Raw genomic sequence first — 22,837 nt, 5'->3', positions numbered from 1 at the left:
GTGATCGCCATTTTTGACCTTCCTGCCTGGCTTCTGGCAAGCAAAATCAATGGGGAACCATGTGATTCATTTAATGACTACATGGTTCACTTAATGCCCACAGCGATCTGCTTAAGAACCACTGCAAAAAAGGGTGTAAAATCGGGTCAGTTTCGCTTAATGACTGCTTTGCTTAGCAACTAAAATTCCAGTCTCAATTGTGGTTGTTAAGTGAGGACTGCCTGTACATTCCAAGTTTCTGCTATACAGTACAGGTAGTCCTCGCTTACTGACCATTCATTCAGTGACCAAAGTTCTGATGGTTGATGGTACTGAATGACTACTTACAACTGCTCCTTGAAGTTCCAGCCTTTGCACCACCCCCGTGGTCATGTGACTGCAATTCAAGTTTGCATGTATGACAGTTGCAGTGCCCCATGGTCACATGATCACCATTTGCGACCTTCCCTGCCAGCTTCCCACAAGCTAAGTCAATGGGGAAGCCAGCAAGGAAGGTCGCAAATTGCTCTGGTAAGTCCCCTGGCCTCCCTGCACTCGCACAGCACTCTGCTTCCTCCAGCCTCCCTGTGCTCACATACAGCCTGCACCAGGCCTCCCAGGGCTTCCCCAACCCATCATGCTCCCCGATCAAATGTTCCCAGAACATCTGATTGGACTTGCAAACATGAATGAAGTCAACACGTGTCAGCCCTTGCGAGTCAGTAGAAGGGAAGGGGAACAGGCAGGAGTGAGAAGATATTATGTTTGGACTATCTTTCATGCCCAAGGCCAGCTGGCTGAGCCGCTGCAGACACCTGCAAGAGACTGGCATGAATTGAGGGAAAGGGGGGCTGCATACCAAAGAGAGGGAGGGGAATCTTGTACTCATTGGGCTGTTTAAGTTAGACAAAGCAAGGAAATATCCATTCGCAACTTTTTCGTTACACTGTATACTTCTTCCATTAAAAGTTTTCTACTGTATTTTCTTAGTGGTATAGGGATACCAAGTCATCTTGTATGCCTCCTGAAGAATCTGTATAACGACCAAGTAGCAACAGTAAGAACAGACCACGGAACAACGGACTGGTTTAAGATTGGGAAAGGAGTACGGCAGGGCTGTATCCTCTCACCCTACTTATTCAACTTGTATGCAGAACACATCATGCGACATGCTGGGCTTGAGGAATCCAAGGCTGGAGTTAAAATCGCTGGAAGAAACATTAACAATCTCAGATATGCAGATGATACCACTTTGATGGCTGAAAGCGAAGAGGAACTGAGGAGCCTTAGGATGAAGGTGAAAGAAGAAAGTGCAAAAGCTGGCTTGCAGCTAAACCTCAAAAAAACCCAAGATTATGGCAACCAGCTTGATTGATAACTGGCAAATAGAGGGAGAAAATGTAGAAGCAGTGAAAGACTTTGTATTTCTAGGTGCGAAGATTACTGCAGATGCTGACTGCAGTCAGGAAATCAGAAGACGTTTAATCCTTGGAAGAAGAGCAATGACAAATCTCGATAAAATAGTTAAGAGCAGAGACATCACACTGACAACAAAGGTCCGCATAGTTAAAGCAATGGTATTCCCAGTAGTAACATATGACTGCGAGAGCTGGACCATAAGGAAGGCTGAGAGAAGGAGGATAGATGCTTTGGAACTGTGGTGTTGGAGGAAAATTCTGAGAGTGCCTTGGACTGCAAGAAGATCAAACCAGTCCATCCTCCAGGAAATCAAGCCAGACTGCTCACTTGAGGGAATGATATTAAAGGCAAAACTGAAATACTTTGGCCACATAATGAGAAGACAGGACACCCTGGAGAAGGTGCTGATGCTAGGGAGAGTGGAGGGCAAAAGAAAGAGGGGCCAACCAAGGGCAAGGTGGATGGATATTCTAGAGGTGACGGACTCGTCCCTGGGGGAGCTGGGGGTGTTGACGACCGACAGGAAGCTCTGGCGTGGGCTGGTCCATGAAGTCACGAAGAGTCGGAAGCAACTGAACGAATGAACAACAACAACTGTATTTACATATGAATTGGATTTAAGGGTAATAGAGTGTTGCAGTCATCACAACCCCCCCAGCATGTCCACACTCCCTACCTGGGACTCCCACTGCTTCCTGCTTAATGATCCACATGTTTTAGGGTTACAGTGGCAACCCAGGCTGCCGGGATTGTCATCACTAAGCAATACGGTCACGTGATGTTGTGCTTTATGACTATATTGCTTAGTGACGGAAATCCATCCCAATTACCATCTTAACTTGAGGACTACCTGTATAACTGAAAGGTGCCTTCACATATTTAAACAGTACTGATCTTTGCAGCACTGTATGAATAAACCTGTATGTTTTACACCTACATGAGATAATAGTGTGACAAGGCAATAGTTTATAAGTGTTCCCTTATGTATGCTACACTTCCAATGTACAGTACTAAGGATCACAGTAAAGCTCTTTTAAACATTCTCTGTGATGTGTAGCAAAAGTGAAAAATAATATTTTATTGAGTTAAACTTAAGATCATACAAGAATGCATGAAGAATATTAAGTCCTCAACCTTTGATTTGTTAATATGGAGTATTCCAACTCTATTCCAAATATTTTGCAAATAACTAAGAACCATCTTAGTGATACTCTGTAACTGCTCATAAAAATAGTATTTTTTTTAATCTCAAACATTCTAGTACTGATAGTTTAGGTTTAGATACTGCAAATGCATCTAGTCCAGATTGTGAAATCAAGATTCAACTGATTACTGAATTTAACCCATTTTGCAATTTTAAGCAATTCTTGCAATAACAGATCTAAAATATCAATGCCCCTATTTCCTACACCTTTTCCCACCTCCACAAACCCCTTCAATTTTCAAATTGAGATTATACCAGGAGTCAGAATCTAAGTTTATCATATGAATAAATGTGAAAATCATACTTAAATTCTTGCACTATAATGAAAGGGGTGTGTATATTTCCCTGGGAACAATTTATAAAGTTATTAAATGAAATAAAGCGTTTGCTGCTTAAAAAAAATTATTCACCTAAGCTGCTACAATTACCGTGGTTAAGTCATGTGGCAGAGTTAAACATAAACAAGCCAATAATATTTTAGCTTAGTGATGATGGTGCAGTATCCACAAAATCGAGTTAGTTGAGTAAACCGTGAGGGTAACACAGGTGGCTATGTTACAGGAACAGCCATCTTAATTGCGAACAGCGTCTTGGGATCAGCACTTTGTGAAGCGAATTGTCAAGAGAATATCTCTCGTTATTTATCGGGTTAAACCAGCACCAAACAAACCTCGCTGAAAGCACTGCTTACGCCGAAAAGCATATTTGAAACAAACGAAAAGCAAGGCCACCGTTTTGGTTAAAACCTGTTGATAAGCTGCTAAGCCGTTGTCATTAATTCTCCAGACAATATTCTCTCTCCCGGTTCAGAGAGCAGAATCAGAACTGGTTGCCGCAGGGTGACAAAGGAAGGAAAGTTAGCGAGCGCATTCCTGCGGGTGAGGAAACGACTCCACGCTTCCTTCCCGAAAAATTTACATTTCTGTTTGCGAACAAGTCACACGGCCGCGCTGTAGGCGGAGCTCGGCTAAGAGGGAGGAAAGCAGAAGGGCAGTGCTGGCTCTCGCGAAGCGGATTCTGTGGGGACTTCTCGGCGGAACCAACCGCGGAAGGGAAGGGAGTGGAGTGTGCTGGGCTGGGTGCGCGCGCGCGCGCAGAGCAGCCGCCGGGGAGTTGCGTCTGCGTTCGCCGAGGGAACATGCTGCTGCAGTGGCTGCTGGCCTCGCGTTGCCAAACGGCGCCTGGAAGCCACACGCGGTGGACGGCTGGCTAAACCACAGCCCTTGGCGGCTGCTGGCCAGGGACCTTAGCGAGCGTTTCTCCTTTGGCGTAGCTTCCTTTCCTCCCTCCTCCCGCGGATGCTGTAGCTTCTCCGCCTCTTCCTGGGGATCATGGAGGGATCTCTCTTTGGCATCCTTGCGGAGAACCTGCCAAGCGGCAGCGGCGGCCAGGAACGTCCGATCCTGGGCTGAGGAGACGAAAGCTACCCTCCCACCTTCTAGCGGTGGGTATTTGCTACAGATGAGCCAGAGGCGCGCGCCTGTTTCCAGTGTGGGTGCATGAAGCAGTAAGGGGCGGGGGGAGAAGAGCGAAGCAGCCTCTCGGCTCATAGAAATGCTGCATCCATTCCTACTCCTTTTCCTTCCCCCCATTGGCATGGGGGGAGTGGGCACATACTCTAGAGTACGTCGGCGGGGGCAGGCAGAGCGCTTGAGGAGCACGCGCATTTGTTTGGCTGGCTTCAGCAAGCTCGTTTCCTCCGGCTTGGCGATCCGAGGCGACCAAGCCAGAGTTCAGGCAGGCGTTGAGGGTGCTGATTCAGGTAGGGGGTGTGGCCACTGCCCGTTCCTTACCGGGGCCGCTTAGTTCACTTCCCCGCCTGATGTGCTGACTCGCTAATTCTGTGCTTCACTAGCAAATCATACCTGCAAGAGGGTGTTTCAAGAGGTCACAGTCCTTTCCGGGGTCTGGCTAAAAGAGGAAGTTGGAATTGCCTGTACATTGCGTGTATTGGAGGAAAAGGTTCATCAATTACAGTGTACAGTTTGAACTGTCACCCCCCCCTTTTCAGGGTTTCTTTACATCTGTGTCCATGTGTTCTTGTAACACATTTATGACTGTCCTTTTTGGAACGAGTTTTGGAATTGTGAACTGTTAAAAATGGTTTCTGCTAGTGTTACTGCACTGGTGCATATGTTGTCTCTGTAGGTAGGAAATACTGTAGTATATTCACCAGAACTCAAGTCATTTAAAATTTAAAAGGGAAGACTGATTATTTCCATATCTGGCTATACACACACACACAGACTCTTCATGTCTACTTAGTGCATACGGATTTTCAGGTCTTAAAGAACAAATGGATAATTTTTGGATATTTTTAAAATTAGGATCTGTGAGGTTCTGTGCTCTGCTCTCTCCATTTATCATGTTAAAATGCACTATTGCTGACATGCACTATATTATGCATATAAATAGAAAGTGTTTGCATTACACTGGATTTTTCTACTTCCAGTTTAGAATCTCCATCTTTGGAGCTTCAGTAGGCATATTTGCAAGAGTTTGAATGAAAGGATGTATCTTTAATTAGTGCAAGTTTTTTTTCAAACAATATTTATTTATTTTCTATCCCACCTTTATTATTTTTATAAATAGCAATATTGTCCACTTTGAGCTAAATGTACAAATATGAAAAGCAGTGGAATGCATTACTCTTTTCTGTCTAAAGAAAATATACAATTCTTTCACTTTGGGAATAGTTATAGGTGCTGGTTATCACCTTTAAAGCCCTACATGGCTTGGGGCTAGGGTATTTGAAGGACTGCCTTTTCCCAGTTATATCTACCCGACCCACCAGATTGGGGAGGGGGGTATATGTTATAGTTGCCCCCCATTAAGGAGGTCCATCTGATGGGACAGAGAAGAAGGGCCTTTTCCGTGGTGGCTCCCTCCCTGTGGAACATCATCCCCGCAGATATAAGATTGGCCCCCACCTTAATACTCTTCTGAAAGGCCCTGAAGACATGGTTTTGCCAGCGGGCCTGGGGATCCCAGGTTGATGCAGAGCCCATCAAGTGGTTGTTTGAATGTATTGTTGCAGCCAGGGGCACGGGGTATGGTGAGTTTTGTATTTTTGGTTTTATTTTTATAGGCTGCCCAGAGTCACCATGAGTTGGGCGGCCATATAAATGTCTTTAATAAACACACACACACACACACACACACACCCATACCCATATATATGCGCACACACACACACCTAGTCCTGGTTCATCAGGGTGCTGATCATGTCAGACTTAATGGATCTAGTTCCAAAACAATGGGATAATTATATAACCTTTCCAGATGTTGTTGAACTACAATTCCTAGTTGCTTTAGCCAGCATGGCCAGCGGTGAAGACTTACTAGTTCATGAACGTCTGGAGGACAACTTTAACTGAAATACAGAGAGTTAAGGTTCAGCATTATATCTATTCCTCTCACACCAATCTTCATTACAAAATTATTAAGAGTCCACAGGTATTATTCAGCTAGCTCTACTATTTTTCTTCTAAATGATTTAATTAGTCCTACAGGGTTAAATCAAGTTCTGGTATGATTAGCTTATTCCAATTTTACCTACAGTATTACATTTTATTTTTGTTTCGGGTTTGCATTTTTTTCAGGGAAAGTGAAAAACAGGAATGGATAATAATAAGGGACAAAATGGATTACAAATATCAGAGATGTAATACTGGTTTAAAGTTACAACTCTGATATCCCTTTCTGTATTCCATTGATTTTAAAACTCTTAATCTTTTTTACCTTGATTTGATGCATATATCAGTGAGACTTCAGTGGGGCTTACCTGAAAACTGCTATGTGTAAGACTGTACCCTTAAGAAATTGCCATGTTTATTAGGACATTTTGGGGATAAGCTAGTATAATGCTAATCACCAACATTGGGAAACAGGTTGACATGTTCTTTATGATATATGTTGATAAATAATCACAGAACAAAAATATTTCAGCTAGCCTGTACCTGCACAGATTAATTTCATGTCCACTGCTTTTTAAATTTTTTCCTGCAACGTTCTATTGTGATTACAGAATTTGACATCTTTAGTGAAATTATAGATTTGATTGCTTGTGGTCTTATTCTTTCATTTTTTATTTTCTATTTGAGAAAATAGAGAGCTTTTTGAACTGTAGTAGTATTTATATCCAGCAATTAACTGTGATTTGGTTATATCTGTGTAATAGTTTTAAATAGCACATCTTTGTCAATAAATTGCTTTTTATTTGCTTTAAGTGTTTATGTTTATAGAGTTCAATAATACTTAAAGACATTTTGAGGTGGATCTTTTTGACTGTAAAGCAAGAGTAATATTCACATACTTTAAAATCAGCATGTGCAAAAAGACAACTCTAAATTGATTAGAAAATGAAACACACATTCATTTAAGGAAGCACACAGATGTGAGATTGAAATTAAATCAAAGTAAATATTTTCATGGATTTCAAAGTACTCTTATTCTTTCTTATAAGTTTTGAATGTGAAAAATCTTTGTAAAAATGTTGCTAAGAACTATGTGTGTAACCATGTTGACCTGGTGAGATAAGCAATAGCTAAAGTTAGTTCTAACCAAAGTTTATTGCCTTAATTCTTAATAATCCAACATGTACTTGGAAATATATTTTTTTTGGCTGGGGGCGGTGTGTGTTTCCCAAGTGGTATGTAAATATCCAATGACATTAGTAAAGAAGGAATCTATAGGAATACAGTACTAGGCACACTTGGAAATTTGAGAGTATAGTTATGAGCGCTTTCACAAAATGGTTACTATGATGGGTCACATACACCCACATACCAGAAAGGGAACAAAACGTTGGATTGTATCACCCATTGTATTCAACATAGCTGAAGAATACCAGATTGAAAAGACTGTATTTTGGGATGGGAGAAGATTAGGATTAGGGGAGCAGTGAAGAACCTGCCTTCTTTAAGATTACTATATGAGAGAATAATAATAAAAAGAGAATACCTCCTTTCTGTTCCACCACATAGCAATAAAGCACTTAATTTCTGGGCTGATAGCCAACAGCAGCACTGAGCTTTTAGCATTATAAGACAAAGACTCAGAATGGTGGAATAAGAAAACAAAATTAACACCACCCCCCTTCCTGAAACCTTCCTCAACTCCTCCATTATCCAAACAGTAGCCAGGTCCAATCATGCTTACTTTTTTCCAGGATTAGCTAGATGCTATAATCCATTCCTATTTCTAGCTGCAAAATGGTAAGTGGGTTCCAGCAGTGGCTGTGAGGTAAGAGGAAAAGGCATCTGTACGTGCCATGAAAAATAAACTAAAAGGTGGAAGTTGGTATATAGTTTTATTCATTTATATATCTCGTCATTTGGTTGCCTTCAACCCCCTATGCTTCATCTGTGAAATATGGATAATAACTTCTATATTAGTGATTTGTGGGGAAATGAATGAAGCAAAGCTGCTTTATAGGATCAATATGGGCAGTAGTTTTTGGGTGATTGAGTATGCAGTGGAGGAAAGAAGTAATAGCTTGGCATGTTTTTTGGAGGTGAATCTCTACTAGTCTATTAGATTTTCAGAGCTTACAGAAAAGAAAGGAGGATACAAGCATAGAAATGCTGCTGCAAATCAGTATCATCCTGGTCTTTGCTTTGTCATTTCTAGAATATGTTGGCCTGTGCTTCTCTAGCAAGTGCTTCATTAATCAAGTGGTAGTGACCTTGAGCCAGAAAGCAATTATGCTGCCATAAGGAAATTGACCTCATATCCTGGAAAAGCTCATAGTCAAAATGCTGAAGTGCTTAGACACTGGTTTTATCCTTTGAGGTTAGTGTTAGGCCATATTTCAATCTTCCATCTACTGAAGGCATGCATATATTACAGCTTTAATATTACTAAGGGCTAGTGAGATGAAGCTAAATGAACTATTTCCTGCTCTGGTGCTAGAAATAATACTACATGTGGCTCAGTAACATTTTCAGATGGGTTGAAATAGAATTGTGGCTAACCTATACATGCAAGATTGTCTTGCAGTATGCTGTATTTATATTATACCACACTATTTTATAGGTCTGTGCAGTGCTTCAGATTCAACTTGGACGAAGTGTTTCAGAACATTCAGAATAGTGCTGCGGCCATGCAATCATGAAAACTGATATGGCTGCTTTAATGAGTCAAAGATAAATGCTGTGTTGGTACTCCCTGCATATTTCAATTTTTTTCCCCAATCTGAATCTAAAGCAAACCACAGCCCTACTCTGTTACTTCCCCCCAACAACTATGACTAAACTCTTTTGTTAATAAGCCTGAAAAACACTCATCCTGTTGATTATCTCATTGTCAACCTTAATTTTTGAACTTTTTTCCCTACATAGTTTTAAAAAATTCATTAGTGGCTTGATATGAAATTGCTTGATATTTAGTTCATCAGGTTTACCCTACTGCTGTCCGTATATTGTGGATCTGTCTTCCACTCAGCCAGCAAAGGCAGTAGTCAAGGAAGTTGTGAACTGTGGTTGGAACAACACAGTTCAGGGCCACTGATCTAGTCCAACACTATCAATTTTGATAGGCACCTCTTCTGAGAATTCAGGATTGAGTTTTGGATTTTGATCATTTAAGGAATGTGTATGGTCTTTGTGCTATGGGCACTTCAAGACAAGATAACTAGTAACAGGATAGTGGGAAGGCACTGAAGAAAAAAGAAAGAAACTGGTCTGTTTAAACTCCTAGTTCAGCTTTTCCACTGTCATAATTTTGACAGTCCAGATGGGTTTGGAAATTCTGAGATTTGTAGCTGCAGTTCATCTGAAAGACAAAGGGCTGGAAGATTGGAATTGAGGACCCCATTTTCTGACTAACTCTATTATGTAAGGGCACAGCTGTAATTGTCATAGTAAGAACAAAGCCAGATAGTTACAGGCTCTTCCATGCTTCACTCCTTTGCCAAATCATGATTCATCAAACAGCTTTAATTTGTCATTATTTTAATTCTGTCACATGTATCTTTTGTATATGTTTTATATTTGTCTTACACTTTTTTGTGGTTTTTCAGTAATTAGTTATTTCATTTACCTTGAGAAATAGGAATTTCTTGGTGGAATGGATCTGGGAGAAAAGAACTTGCTTTTGTTGGTCCTTTAACTTTGGATAAAAGAGAAAAAGCAACAGTTAGGTTTGCACAACACACTAACAAAATCTGATCTGTTTCTAGCTTAGAATGTCATATGAATCCATTCACTGTGTTTGTAAATGGCAGTTCACTTATTAACCTAAGTGGATCCACTGGCATGTGGAAAGGAATTGGGAACTCATCTGTTCTATCTGGAGTTTGACTTGATGACTCTTCCCAATTCCATAATCCATGTGCTTAAGGAGAACTGTTCACAAAGCTGGGTTCACATCTCTTGCAAAGCCGTAACATCGCTTGCTTAACTTATTGTGTAAACCGAGGTCATGATTTGTAAATGGTGGCTTATAGCTTAGTGTATTATGCTGGTACAACTGGTTGTGGTTTATTTTATAACCATGGTTAAACCAATAATAGCTGGCTTCATATTACGCTAGACTGATGCTTCAGTCCAACTAGGGGCAGGGTCTATTTTGAAATGGTAATGCAGGTTTGGATTGTCAGGTAGATTGCTACTATCATGTGGAGGTATTCTTCAGGGCATGCCACAGTTATGCAGAATGATTGTGTAGTGCTAGCGATCATGCAAGAAAGTGCTGCAAGGGTTGCCGCTGTAGCTTAGACCCTTTGTGGCTCTGAGACTCTTTCCAGTGGCATGTGCAGGATGTGCTGGGTACAGTCTCCTTCAATGTTTGGCCTGTTCCTAATTCTTTTTTTCTAGCATTCCCTGATGCCAGGCTGAGGTTTGTGCCAAACAAAGCTGCATTGCAACAGCAGTGTGTAGTACAATAAGCGATTGTGAGTATCCTTTACAGTTATTGCCTTTATAAACTGAATGAGCTGAACCAAACATTGCCTTTCCTCTTGGGACCCAATTAGAACTAAAAGAAGGCCATACATAATTCTGGCCTAAACAATTTCTGTGCTTTCTTGATATGGTGCATTTTGGTAAGGAGGCACCCCATGTGTTTCCCTGTCCTCCAATTTATCTGTATTTAACTTACACCTATAATTGGGACAAGTTAATGTTACATGGATTTTGCACTGATGTGGTATCAACATAGTTGTGCTCATCCAAGGTGGTCTTCCTTGGACTGTTGGGCCAATCCTCTTTGGACTCATCCGCAGTGCAGCTTACTTTGCAAAACTTCTGTAGGGAGTGGAGATTCTTGCTCTTAGACATCTCCCATTGCCCTGCTTTCTCTAGTAGTTTTCACAGGCACTCCTTTCAGAAAACCTGATCTTATTCCATCAAGTCAATTTCACAATCCCAGTGAAAAACAAAACAGAACTACTATACCAAGCTTGATTTTCCCTGTTTGCATAAACAGCCTGTACCATACTCTTGCCTCATCCCACCGGCCAGCCTCTGGGGGTTAAGTGAGCTATCATTTTCCCCTTCCGGACACAGACAGGACCTACCCTGCATCCTACAATCATGGATTGAGCACCTGTTCACAAAACTGTGGTGACATGCCATCATCACAGCTTTCATTTGGAATTTGTGTGCAGCCAGATTGAAGTCTTGACAGCCTGGTGGCTTTTCTTTCATTCCAACTGTTCAGATTTTTTTAAATAGCCTGATAAACGCAAACAGCATATCCAGAAAATGGATTGCGTTTATGCAGCTATCTCCTTTTCACCTTCTCTGTGCAGAGTGAAGGCAAGGAGATTTTTCTTACTTCTGAAGCTGCTGTAGCTTGGAAAGTTGGGAGGGCTGATTTTTCCATTTCTGTTGGTCACCTGGAAGGAGCATTGATTGCCTTCTCATGTCTATAGGAGTGAAAACGATCACACAGCTGATGTCAAGACCCTTTGGAGAGATTGGATCAGTGGAAACAATGCCATCTGGAAGTGCTGTTACACAAAAAATGTTTTGAGAAATAGATTCTGAGAACTGCTTTCTATTCAGTGGGTTGCCAGTGGATAGCTCTGTGCTGATAAGCTGACAAAGATAACTTTTTACTTATGAAAATATTTATTGGCTTCTTTCTGGTTCTGAAATAACAAGATAATAATATAGAAAAGAATAAGATAAAACATTAAAGCAGCAAGAACAAGCAAGCTAAAAGCTTGTTCAAGTAAAAAAAAAACTCTGAAAAGAATGTCTAAAGTTTATGGATGGAATCTGTTAAATGTACCTAGGAAGGAATTTCTAGAAATGATGAGTCTCAACAAAACAGCCTGCTTGCTGCTGAATCCTGTGTTGTGTTATTTCTACTTGCCTTGAACAGAGTTGAGGGATCATCCACCATTCAAGAGCATCTTAGAGAGTAATGTTCCAAACTAGAACAAGTGCAATTGGCACAAACTGGAATAATTGAATCAATATAGCCTACATTTTGCGCCAACTGACTTCTTTTACTCTTTTCAAAAGCAGTGTCCAGTATTACAGTAATCAGATTTGAGTATGTGTGTTAGTGGCTGGATCTGCTTTATCTAGGGACAGTACAGGTGCAAAAGCTGAATGGAAAGAGAACTGTCTGGTGGATTTATTTGTTTTTTAACTTTTACTTTTGTTGCCTTCCTTAGTCCAGAGACTCTGGGTGGCATATGTCACAGTAAAAACATTAAGAACCCCCTCCCAAGATATCCAGGTTGAAAGCCCAGTGAAAAGAAGAGGAATAAGGTTATTTTTATTGATTAGGCAGAAGAATGTCAAACTCAAATCGAAATGTCACATCAAAAAGAATAAAACACGATCGATACAATTATTTCACCACATTAAAATACGTTTAACTAAGTTTATCACTTCTTCAAGCAATCCAATCTGTTCTAAAAAATGACCTCTCACTTGAGCAGCTTTAACAAGAAACTTGGTGGTGCTGCTAACTACATTTACATTTACGTCTTGAAGGAGGTAAGGCAATCTAATATGTCATGTTCACTGTTTCAATGTACAGTATACATCGTAACGTTTCACATGCCGTGGCGCTGACGCGTGTTTCTGTTGGGAGGGAGCTGCTGTGAGATCTTGTACCAAGCTCTGTATCTGTGTTCATTACAGTGGAATGTGTTTGGGTTATGTGCTCTGTTCAAGGACTTTTCCCACAGACCATCAGAAGCCGTTAGGAGCACCTGGGATTGTGAACTTGGGAAGATTCTACAGGGGGAGGGATCTCATTTGCACCGAGGGTTTTTAGTTTGCATTTGGTGCGCTTTTATCATTCTCAGCTTTCTCTGTGATCCTGCATACTATTCTTTAATAAATCAGATATCTTTGAATTCCTGCTCATGAGTCTGATAGTGTTTTAGAATAGGCACTCATTACATAAAGCTGAGAATCACCAAAGTTGTACTGTTAGCTCCTACCAAGATTAGTTTCTTGTGAGGGAAAATAGTTAACGATGGCCGAGTCCAAGCTCACGACCGGGGGACTTGAGGAGACGGCTAGCTTGATGCCCAAGTCGACAGTCAAGAGCAGAGAACTGAGCCTCACCCCAGAACCTTCAGATTTCCGGGAGGAATCAAGCTCCAGCCCTGAGGTGGAGGAATCTGACGATGGGGGAGAACCAGAGCAACCGGCACCCAGCGAATCGCCCTCAGAGTTGATCACCTGGGATGAAATGGGAGAACCCCAGCCAGGGACGTCCCAGGCGTCCTGGAAGTATCGGTTCCCGCTGACCCCAGACGTAGAATCTACCACGGTATCAACAGAGAGACAGCCTAACACGCGAGGGAGGGAGGAATCTCAAACTCCTGAAAGGCTAAGAGTGGTAGAGGCCAAAATAGAATTGATGGAGTACATGTTAAGAAACCTGTCTCTGTCATTGGGGGGACAGGGGAGGCACGGAGGGGATCCCAGCTTCACGCAACCATCCCCCATCCTCCCATCCGGACCGCCGGCGGAGCGGGGCCAGAGACGGCTCCGGGATGAATCTCCACCTCACAGGGCTCGACCACCAGTGTCCCCACCCCGAAGAGGGAGAACTACTGTAACCTGGGGCCCAACCACTCAGGCAGCCACCGATTCTGCTCCAACAGGAGTGGGGGTGAGAGACTTTTCTGTTAAGTTTGATGGGGATCCAACCAAGTTATCTTTCTTTCTAACTAATGCTAAAAGTTACATGAGGCAGTTTGGAGCATACTTCCCTTCTGAAGAGGCTAAGATAACTGCCATTGCCACCAAGTTGAAGGGTCGAGCGGCTGACTGGTATGTTCAATTAAGTGAGTCTGACTCCCCTGAACTTGAATATTTCGAGGACTTCATGTGGGCATTAAAGCCACATTTTGAGGATCCTCTGGCCAAGGCAAGAGCTAAGAAGGCGCTGAAGGATCTTACCCAGGGCCAACTGTCTGTAGCTGATTATGCCCTGGAGTTTAAGGCTTTAGCTGGGAAAATCCCTGACTGGTCTGAGTCAACCTTAATAGAACGGTTTAAAGAGGGACTCAACCGGGACGTCCTATGGTGGGCGTTGTGTAGGGACGACCCAGAGTCATTGTATGAATGGATCTGTCTAGCCGGCAAGGCTGAGCACACCCAGCATACCTTCATGCAAACCAGAAGACCTGAAAAACCACCAGCCACCATGAGGGGACCCCAAAGTGCTGCAACTGCTGCCTGGCCAGGCTATAGAGCCTGGGAAGGGGAGAGAGATCGGCGCTATGCGAGGGGTCAGTGTCTCCGATGTGGAAAGGAAGGGCATCGAGCAGCTGATTGCCCAAAAGCCAAGGCTGGAGATCGAGCGGGCAAGCTGCCGACCAAATTGCCCCCCCTCGCGGTGGATGACAGCAGCCAAGGGCGCAGCCGACACTGAGGAAGTATTCTACTTCTCGGGAGAGGCTGAAGATGACTCTAAGGAGCCGGCGGGAAACGCCAGCCACCTGCCATGAAGAGTGCCTGTGGGCAGGTGGAGGAGGATTGGCACGAGGATGCTATGGTGAGTGCTGACTGTCCCACTTTAGCAGTAACAGTGAAATTGGGCTCCCTCACAAAGACTATAGAAGTCTGGGCTTTAGTTGACTCTGGGTGTTCCAGGTGTCTAATTCACCCTGATCTGGTTGCTGCTTTGGACCTGCCTAGCTTCCCCCTCCAGCAGCCTTTGATCTTCACACAGTTGGATGGTTCAACAGCGGGGGGAGGGGGGCAGCAACCCATTTCACTGGAACTGTTGCAATGCAAATGGGCAGCCTCCGTGAGACTTTAAAATTCATAGTAGCACCTGTTGGCAATCCCTTGGTAATTCTGGGGATCCCCTGGTTGACCTATCAAAGCCCATATATAAACTGGAAACACAGAACTGTGACTTTTAAAGATGGGTTTTACCAAGCCCTTACAGTGGAGAGAGCTGCACGTGCGGGGGTTGGAAGGGCTGAGACCGCCACGCCACGCCCTATCTTGGCACATTTAGAAGGCCTGCCTGATTGATACCAAGACTTTGCAGACATTTTTGGGGAAATGGAAGCAGATCAGCTACCCTCCCATCGTAAAACTGACTGTGCAATAGAGTTGGTTCCCAATGCTCAATTGCCCAAGCCAAAAATTTATCCAATGACTCAGAAGGAACTTGAGGCATTATGGGACTTTATTGACAAAAATCTGTCAAGGGGATTTATTGAACCTGCAAATTCCCCAGTTGGGGCCCCTGTGCTATTCCGGGAAAAGAAAGATGGCACGCTTCGACTCTGTATGGACTATCGAGGGTTAAATTCCATCTCAATTTGCAACAAGTACCCTCTTCCGCTCATGAAGGACATGTTAGCTCATTTGTCTAAGGGCAAGATTTTCTCCAAGCTCCATCTTCGTGAAGCCTATTTCCACATCCGCATACGAGCTGGAGATGAGTGGAAAACCGCTTTTAATTGCCCACTGGGTTCATTTCAGTACAAAGTCCTCCGTTTTGGGTAGGCTGGGGTGCCTGGAGTCTTCATGCAATTGATTAATGAAGTATTACATGATCATTTGTTTAAAGGGGTCCTGGTTTATTTAGATGATGATCTCATTTACACTGAAACCGAGGAGGAACACGAACGCCTCCTCAAACAGGTGTTAAGCAAGCTTAGAAATGCCAAACTCTATGCCAGACTTTCCAAATGTGAGTTTCACAAAACCCAACTTGACTATCTGGGTGTCTGACAAGGGCATTGAAATGGACCCTGCAAAAATTCAGGCGATTTTAAGTTGGGAACGTCCCCGCACCCGGAGGCAATTGCAAAGTTTCCTCGGGTTCAGTAATTTCTATTGACAATTTATCCAGGGGTTCACTGAGATTGCTCTGCCCCTCACTGATTTACTCCGTACCAAGAGCTTGGGGGAGACACGCAAAGTAAAAAACCCTGGGGCAGTGCTGAATTGGACGCCTGAATGCCAGGCAGCATTTGAGAAGTTAAAAACCCTCTTCACTGCTGAGCCTATTCTACAGCACCCCGATCCTGAACGCCCCTTTGTGGTCCAAGTTGATGCTTCTGACTCCTCAGTTGGGGCTATATTGTTACAGAGAGATTCTGAAAATCACTTAAGACCCTGCACTTATCTGTCCAGAAAATTTTCTGAAACCGAACGCCAGTGGCATGTTTGGGAAAAGGAGGTGTTTGCTGTAAAAGCTGCTTTGGAAGCCTGGCGTCACCTCCTGGAAGGCGCTAAATGCCCTTTCGAGGTTTGGACCAATCACAGGAATTTGGAAGCCCTCCGCACCCCCCGGCGTCTCAGTCCTAAACAAATTCGCTGGGCTCAATTTTTCAGTCGCTTTAACTTCCAGTTAAAATTTATTCTGGGAAAGAAAAACTTTCTGGCCAATGCTTTGTCACGTTTACCTCAGGATCTTGACCAGGTGGCAGATGTGGTTGGGACTGTTCTCACTGAACCACAACTGGGCTTGGTTGCTATCACTCGGAGCCAGACCCGTGCGCAGGCAACCCCGCCCCCAGCCCAGTCTGGGAAGCAGAAAGTGCAAGTTCCTTGTCAGTTACAGAAAGACTTTCTCCAGGTGCTGAAATCTGACACTTGGTTGCTAGCTAATAGAGACAATGTTTCTTTTGAAGACGGTCTTGCTTGGGTGGAACACCGCCTTTATGTACCCGAAACTTTAAGAGCTGATGTTTTACAGCGTTCCCATGATGATAAACTTGCTGGGCATTTTGGTTTTGTTAAAACATTACATTTGGTTCATCGTCAATTCTGGTGGCCTACCTTGAGACGCGATGTAAAAGACTATGTGGCTTCCTGTCCTGTTTGTGCCATGTCCAAACATAAAGGGGGGAAATCACAAGGGCTTCTACAGCCAGTGGCCAGACCGTCCCGTCCCTGGGACAAGATTTCTATGGATTTTATTGTGGATCTTCCTCCCAGTCAGAAGAAAACTCATTTGGGTTGTAAAAGATTTTTTTTTTCCAAACAGGCACATTTCATTCCATGTGCATCCATCCCGTCCGCTCCGCAATTGGCGCACCTATTTCTCATCCACATCTACCGTCTCCATAGTAGCCCCTCCCGTTTGGTCAGCGACCGCGGGACACAATTTACTTCCCAGTTTTAGAAATCATTTTTAAAATTGATTGGCACCAAACAAGCACTGTCCACCTCTTCCCATCCTGAGACTGATGGATCTACTGAGATTTTAAACTCCACTCTTGAACAATTTCTTAGAGTGTACATTAACTACCATCAGGACAATTGGGTAGAGTTACTGCCTTTTGCTGACGTGGCTTACAACAATGCTGTCCATCAAAGTACCGGGCAAACCCCTTTTCGTGTGGTTTCTGGTCACGACTTTGTTCCCATCCCTGAACTGCCACAACCCCCTTCCCAAACATGTTCTGCCTCTGACTGGGCTGTTAAGCTGGCTGATTCCTGGCTGGTGATTCAACAGGCTTTGGCTGATGCCCAGACTGCTTATAAGTTTCAAGCCGATAAGCATCGTTCCTTGCAACACAGCTTCAAGATTGGGGATCAGGTGTATCTATCTACTAAATTTATCAAATCACCACAGCCCTCTAAAAAACTTGCTCCCAAGTTCATTGGTCCTTTCTCTATTGTTGGTCTTATCAATCCAGTTACTGTTAAACTGGACCTGCCTCACAATTTGAAACGCTTGCACCCTGTTTTCCATTGTAGCTTGCTCAAGCCTGTCCACCACTCCTCCCGCTGGCATCCCCAACCTCCTCCTCCTACTCCGATCATGATTGACGGCCAACAGCACTTTGAGGTCAAGGAGGTCGTTGATTCTCACAAGCTTCAAGGCACCCTCCAGTATCTGGTCCGATGGAAATACTTTCCTCATCCTGAATGGGTGTCTGCTCACCACGTTAATGCTCCTGATTTAGTTCACCATTTCCACTTGGCTTACCCTTTGAAGCCTGCTGCTTAGTGTTTTCTTTTTTGGGGGGGGGGCAATATGTCATGTTCACTGTTTCAATGTACAGTATACATCGTAACGTTTCACATGCCATGGCGCTGACGCGTGTTTCTGTTGGGAGGGAGCTGCTGTGAAACCTTGTACCAAGCTCTGTATCTGTGTTCATTACAGTGGAATGTGTTCGGGTTATGTTCTCTGTTCAAGGACTTTTCCCACAGACATCAGAAGCCGTTAGGAGCACCTGGGATTGTGAACTTGGGAAGATTCTACAGGGGGAGGGATCTCATTTGCACCGAGGGTTTTTAGTTTGCATTTGGCACGCTTTTATCATTCTCAGCTTTCTCTGTGATCCTGCATACTATTCTTTAATAAATCAGATATCTTTGAATTCCTGCTCATGAGTCTGATAGTGTTTTAGAATAGGCACTCATTACAAATATTAGGGTCCCAATGAACTGTTTTAAGTTGTAATGAATATAGATACCAGGCCTTTGCTAAGACATAAATATATGTGCAATCTCTTTAATAGCTGGTGTGCCACATATGTACTTCCTTTCCCATTATGGTATTTTCTAGAATTGCCTGTATTTTACCATGGAGTCCAGCAGTTTGAATCTTGCCCTGGAAAAGGCCATTCTTTGTCCCTGTATCAGGCCAATAATCAAGTACTTTTCTGTTTGAAATAACCTTTTGTTCTGGGCCAATAGTTTTAGAGATTTAGTGCTTATAAATGACTCTTTGTCAGTTCGAGCACTGACATCCAGGACTCTCGGCTTGAAGATTTGCTTGGCTTGTTGTCCAACTGAAAATACATGTGATAGACCATGCAGCTGGTTTGGTCAGAAACATGCTTAGCTATTCTTTTAGGCAAAGTTGGGGTAACCTACAAGGATCCATTTGTAGGGTCTTCCACCAATAATGAAAGGCTTTGAATAGACTGCATGCCTAATTCAGCTCTGACCACAGAGGCTGAAGTGTTCTTATCAGTCCCCAAGATAGGTCTTAAGAAATAGCTCTGTATGAGTAGGAAGGGGTTTAGTAGGCCCCACAGTTCTGCCCCATAGGTTAGTACTGGATGATTTTGGCCTTATGTGCCTTTAGTACAGGAGTTGGAATGCCAGGATGTTTATACTTGAGCATTTTCAATAGCATATTAGAGTTTACTTTAGCCCTGGCTGCACATCTTTTGAAGCGGTCTACCACTTTGGCCTTATTAATTTTCAACAAATTCAAAACACAATAGATAGTTTTCAGAGAAGAATTCTCATGCCAACTTGAGAATATGTCATCAGAACAATGTTATCAATGTATTAAAAGAATTAATAGGTTTGTTAGAAATCTTAGGCATATATACATCAGGGGAAAAATGAAATCCTAGCATGTCATTGACATAGAGATTGAAGAACATTGGTGCCAAGATGCATCCTTGTCTTATGACTTTGTGGGTGGGTATATTCTGTGTTAGGGCACCATCTGTCTGTCTCTGTACACTCTTTTAGGTAGGAGTTTGTATAAAGGGCCTTAACCAGATATAGGAGTCTAGACTTCATGTTTAGCCTGGTCAATTTCTTCCAGAGGATCATTTATTGAATCAAATGCGAAATTGATATCAATGAAGGATGCAAAGCGTTGTTGGTCTTTAGATTCATACTTGGTTATAAGATGATATAGTGTGAAACCATTATCTGTAGTCAAACATGCAGGCCTGACCCAGCATGTTCTTTCACTAATAAGCTTCTTCTCAATGAACCAGTCCTCTAACTTGTTTGGGAGTTGTTTGGTATACATCTTGGCCACTAAGTCAATGCAGCTTATGGGCTTATAGTTTTGGAGATCCTCCTTGTTGCCTTTTTTTATATATTTGCACTATGATGGAGAGTTTCCATCCTGCTGGAGTACAACCAGCAGAGTGTCTCACCAAGTCCCTAAAGAGTTCTGTTGGGAGAAGATCTTCCCTAGGGGCCTTGTTCAGTTTCAGAGTCTGGATGATACATTTAATTTCCACTACAGAAACTGGTGACCAGCAAGGGAGATAGTCAGAAGTCTGGACCTCAGTGGTCTGCAGCATGGTGATCTCTGGTTGGGATTCAGTGGAATGAAGATGTTTTGGCCATCTAGGGTTATATGATGATAACTGATGTGATTTTGCAGCCAACAGATCAAGGTGGAACCAACTTTCCTCTGGTGGTAATCTGGTGGGTACAGCATACCAGTGGTGGAACCACTAAGTCTGGAACTTAGTGGGCAGAGCTGAACCAGAAGGGAGGAGGATTGTCTGACTGCTGTGTATGACACCCTCTTATTCCCTCCTTATGCCCCTTCTCTATCTCCCCCCCTCGTCTTCACCCAGCAGGCTTTCTGGGAAGTAAAAGATTGTTTTTACCAGATGTCTGAATTGATCGTTTGCAGATGGCTTTTGAAATTTGGCTGAGAGCCGCATGTGGCCATCCTTGGTACGCTTCCTGATGTCACCCTGTCCCAGGATAAATGGTTAAAGTTCAACATTACTAGTCATGCATTAGGCTTTGTTGTTCAACTGTTTTTTGATTAGAGCCAGTGGGATTAGATTCCTGCAATTCAAGCTGAATGTTGGCAACTGTTGCTTGATGCTTTTTTGTTATAGGCAGTTTTTAAGCTGCAGTTTTTTCTGTAGCTGCAAGTGAATCATGTAGCCAGGGTTGAATGCCAGTGTTCCTGGAGGCTGGAGTGCTGTTTAAATGCTGGTCAGAGTCCTGTTCTGCTATTCTTCTTGGATGCTTATTTCAGAAGTGTGCATGTTTTGAGTTATCTGGTTGTTAGAAGTTTGTTATAATTCAGCATTAAGTTGCTATACATTTTGCTCTTCCTTCTCAAGCCAAATAGGCTTCAAAACACATCACAAATATTGGTTTGTTAAACAAGCTACAGTAATTGAGTTAAAACCTGATGCTAAGCCATAACCTAAAGTATGGCTGAATTTGCATGTCACAGTAAGCCACAGGTTGGTTTGCATGAGATGGAAGGCCAAAAAAACTCCTGCTTAATGATTACATGCTGCACTTAATCACAAATCTTGGGTCCTTATTAAGGCTGAAAAACTGTATGTGATTGGTGATAAGATACCTCAATGTGCTTATTAAATGGCCTTTTTAGACTTACTTTGTTATGACTTAAGAGTATGCTATGAACTCAGCTCGTATAGATTGTAAACCATGGTTTATGTTTTGGCATTTTTTATGAGCATAGCTAATTGTGGTTTATTCAACAATGAATGGTTGAGCAATCTATGATTTACCACATCAGAAGAAACTGATGATTTTTTCTTTTAAAATTGGAGCATTTTAATCAGCCTTCCTCAGTCTGTGCTTGTTTCATATGCTGTCACTAACTCCCACAGTCACCAACCAGCATGGCTTGATAACAAATAAAATATCACTTCTTTTCAAAACATTAAACAGGTTGAGATGTGCAGTATAGAAGCTTGTGGGATTTTGAAGATAGATGTCTGGAACCCATAAAGCATCTGGTATGTTAAGATTATATTGACAAGGCTGGGTGCCCAGCAGTGGCAGTTTGGCTAAGGAGTGTAATCAAGAAAACAAATGAATCAACTGGAGTTCATTTGACTTGTCAATAATTCTTTCTGCTATTAAAAATAAGATTAGGCTAGAGTACAATTGATTGTGGAATTCACTTGTACTGTGTGTGGTTCATCTGGAATGTAAACAAGGCCTTGTGTGTATATCAAGGGCAGAGGCTGTTGGCCTGAGAGAAGCTATCTCCTCTGACACAGGATTTCAAGAATTTCAGCTGAATTCCTTTGCTGTAATGCATGGCACGAGGCAAGCCTTTTTAGTGTTCTCCAATGTGCTGGAAAGGTGGAATTGCAGAGGAAGGATGGTAGGAATCACAAGACAGCTGACAGGATATTTGAACTATGCCTTAACCAGCCTTAACCATTTTGCTGTCCTCTAAATATGTTGAACTTCAAGTCTCCAAGTTTATCAGCCAATATGGCCAAATTATGGGAGGTGAGATCCGATACATCTGCAGAGCACTAGGCTGGAGAAAGCAACCTAGAGACTCTCTTCTTGCATGACCTTGTAAACCTGTTTTGCTCATTTGCTGTGTTGTGATAACTTAAAAAAGGAGTGCTGCTCATGCTGAATTTCTTATATTTATTGAATTGCCTTTTGCCTTGTAAGGTTATTGATCTTACTGAGGGAAGTGTATGTAATAGCAACATATTGTATGCTATTTTATGCTTTTTTCTCTTAGGGGAATTCAGTTTCTGCCTTGGGAAGCTTACTTATGTCTATAAAAGTTTTCTCTCAGAATGAAAAGTCTGATAGATAGGGTTCCTAATTTTTGGGGGCCAGTGGCTACATTTGAAAAGTTGAGTCCATGATATAGGCACTATCACAGTTGTCATGTATTGCTCACGATTTTACTCTCCCAGGATGGTGTTTTTTTTACCTTTAGCTTTTTCTTGGTAGATAGTCATATTTCCAAACAAAGTGCTGACCTGCAACCAGCCAACCATATTCTTTTCTAAGAATGCTTCTTGGTCTACTTGGATTGAAGTGGTATTATTAGTGATGTAGATTAGGCTTGAAGCTGGTGCTTTGCTTTGTACCATGGTAATTTTTCATTTTTTTAATTAGAAGAATCATAAAAAATTAGAATCAGATGGGGCAAGAAACCTGTTGGGCACCAGGGGAGGTCTTTGCTGGTACTGTGGTGCCCAAATTAGAGATCCAAGTTGTATGGGCCTCATAGAGCTAACAGTTGTCTATCTCCTAAAAACAGTGGGAAGGCTTGAAAAAAGATAAATAATGGCCCAGCTAGACAGTGATCCAAACTAGG

The 22,837-nt window shown here is 42.7% G+C and overlaps 1 protein-coding gene across 2 annotated transcripts in view; it reads left to right on the top strand.

The window, feature by feature from the left end:
- The first annotated feature begins 3,695 nt into the window (after nt 1-3,695).
- The window catches only part of NCOA7 (nuclear receptor coactivator 7), an 87,971-nt gene continuing 68,829 nt past the window's right edge, over nt 3,696-22,837 (top strand). For both annotated transcript variants that reach the window (XM_063310367.1, XM_063310359.1), the window contains exon 1: nt 3,696-4,046. The gene's annotated coding sequence lies outside the window, so the exon portion shown is untranslated. The remainder of the gene's footprint in view (nt 4,047-22,837) is intronic.

Source organism: Candoia aspera, chromosome 1 (genome assembly GCF_035149785.1).
Source record: "Candoia aspera isolate rCanAsp1 chromosome 1, rCanAsp1.hap2, whole genome shotgun sequence".
Taxonomy (NCBI): Eukaryota; Metazoa; Chordata; class Lepidosauria; order Squamata; family Boidae; genus Candoia; species Candoia aspera.
Note: the sequence above shows the minus strand (reverse complement) of the source record. Positions and strands in the feature narration are given on the sequence as shown.